General features: G+C 54.9%; 1 non-coding gene across 1 annotated transcript in view; it reads right to left on the bottom strand.

The window, feature by feature from the left end:
- Nucleotides 1-429: 429 nt before the first annotated feature.
- The window catches only part of LOC102424591, a 25,072-nt gene continuing 24,267 nt past the window's right edge, over nucleotides 430-1,234 (bottom strand). The window contains exon 3 of the transcript XR_002827234.1: nucleotides 430-1,141. This is a non-coding gene — a transcript (uncharacterized LOC102424591). The remainder of the gene's footprint in view (nucleotides 1,142-1,234) is intronic.

Raw genomic sequence — 1,234 nt, 5'->3', positions numbered from 1 at the left:
AGGTTAACCACGTGACTGCTTACATTCAGCCCTGGGAAGGCCATCCCACGTGGGGCGGGGGGGGGGGGAGGGGATGACACACACAGGGGACAAAGCAGAAGCACGGGGGAGCCATCCACCTGCTACGCGGCTGTGGAGGAGCCACCCACTTCCCCCGGGGCCTCAGTTTCCCCCTCCCTCAAAGGGAGGAGCAGAACATCTCATCTTTAGGGGGCTTCCCACTCCGCGGCCCCCCCAGCTCCCCTGGGCTGTGAGTGGGCACCAGGCGACTGCACTTCTTTTCCGAGGGAAGCTGGGTGTGTTGTGTGCGGGTCCCCGGCATGTGTGATCCCCCAGGAACTCGAGGACACGCCCCACGGGGGACCCCCCTCCCACCCAGCACGGGCCCCAGGCTGGGAGGAGGAGAGAAGCAGGCAGCCGAGGCCGAGAGCGTGTTTCCCTTTTATTAAACTGCACCAGTGCCGCGGCCCGCGGCCGCGTTTCCAAGCAGGCCTTCCAGTGGCACGGAAACCGGTGCTCCTCATTACACAGTTGTAATCACTGTCCGGCGAACTGGCAAATCCAATCAAAGCATTCGTCTTTAATTAAAAAAGGGAAAGGAGATATTCCGACAATCGCCAAGCAATCACGTCACAATGCACAATTATCTAGAACTGCAATTAAAAAGTAGTTAACCGAAGGGGGTTGGGGGGTGGGGGTGGGAGGGAGAGAAGGGAGAAAAAACAAGAAAGAAAAAGAAGCCAAGGAGAGGGAAAAAAAAAACACTAACTCTTTCTCTTTAAAAACTATCAATATAATACATGAAGGAACAAAGGACAATAGGCTCAAAAAAGCGGGCTCCTCTAACTCTAGAAACGTAGTCTGCGGCAGAAAGTCTAAAAGCGCACTAGCTGGAGCAGGGCAATAAAAAATACTGAGCATGAAATACTTTTAATCTCTGCCATTAATATTCATTTCCAGCTGCTTATAATAGCAGCGCCTCATGGCCAAATCATTAGAGTTTTACATCTGGGTTGCAAATGACACTTTGATTGGATGTAATGTTCAAATGGCCCTCCGCACGGCGTCTCCGGCAGGCCTTCCGCCGAGAGGTGTCCTGTCGCGAGGTCCCTCACTGTGCGTGCTGGCTCATCGTGTGATTCTGCGAAGGCGAAGAAAGGAGACACGCATGAGGGCAGAAGAATGGCGAGCCTGCCGCCCCCCCCCCCGAGCCCCCCCACTCCGCGCATGTATG

Source organism: Myotis lucifugus, unplaced genomic scaffold (assembly GCF_000147115.1).
Source record: "Myotis lucifugus unplaced genomic scaffold, Myoluc2.0 scaffold_962, whole genome shotgun sequence".
Taxonomy (NCBI): domain Eukaryota; kingdom Metazoa; phylum Chordata; class Mammalia; order Chiroptera; family Vespertilionidae; genus Myotis; species Myotis lucifugus.
Note: the sequence above shows the minus strand (reverse complement) of the source record. Positions and strands in the feature narration are given on the sequence as shown.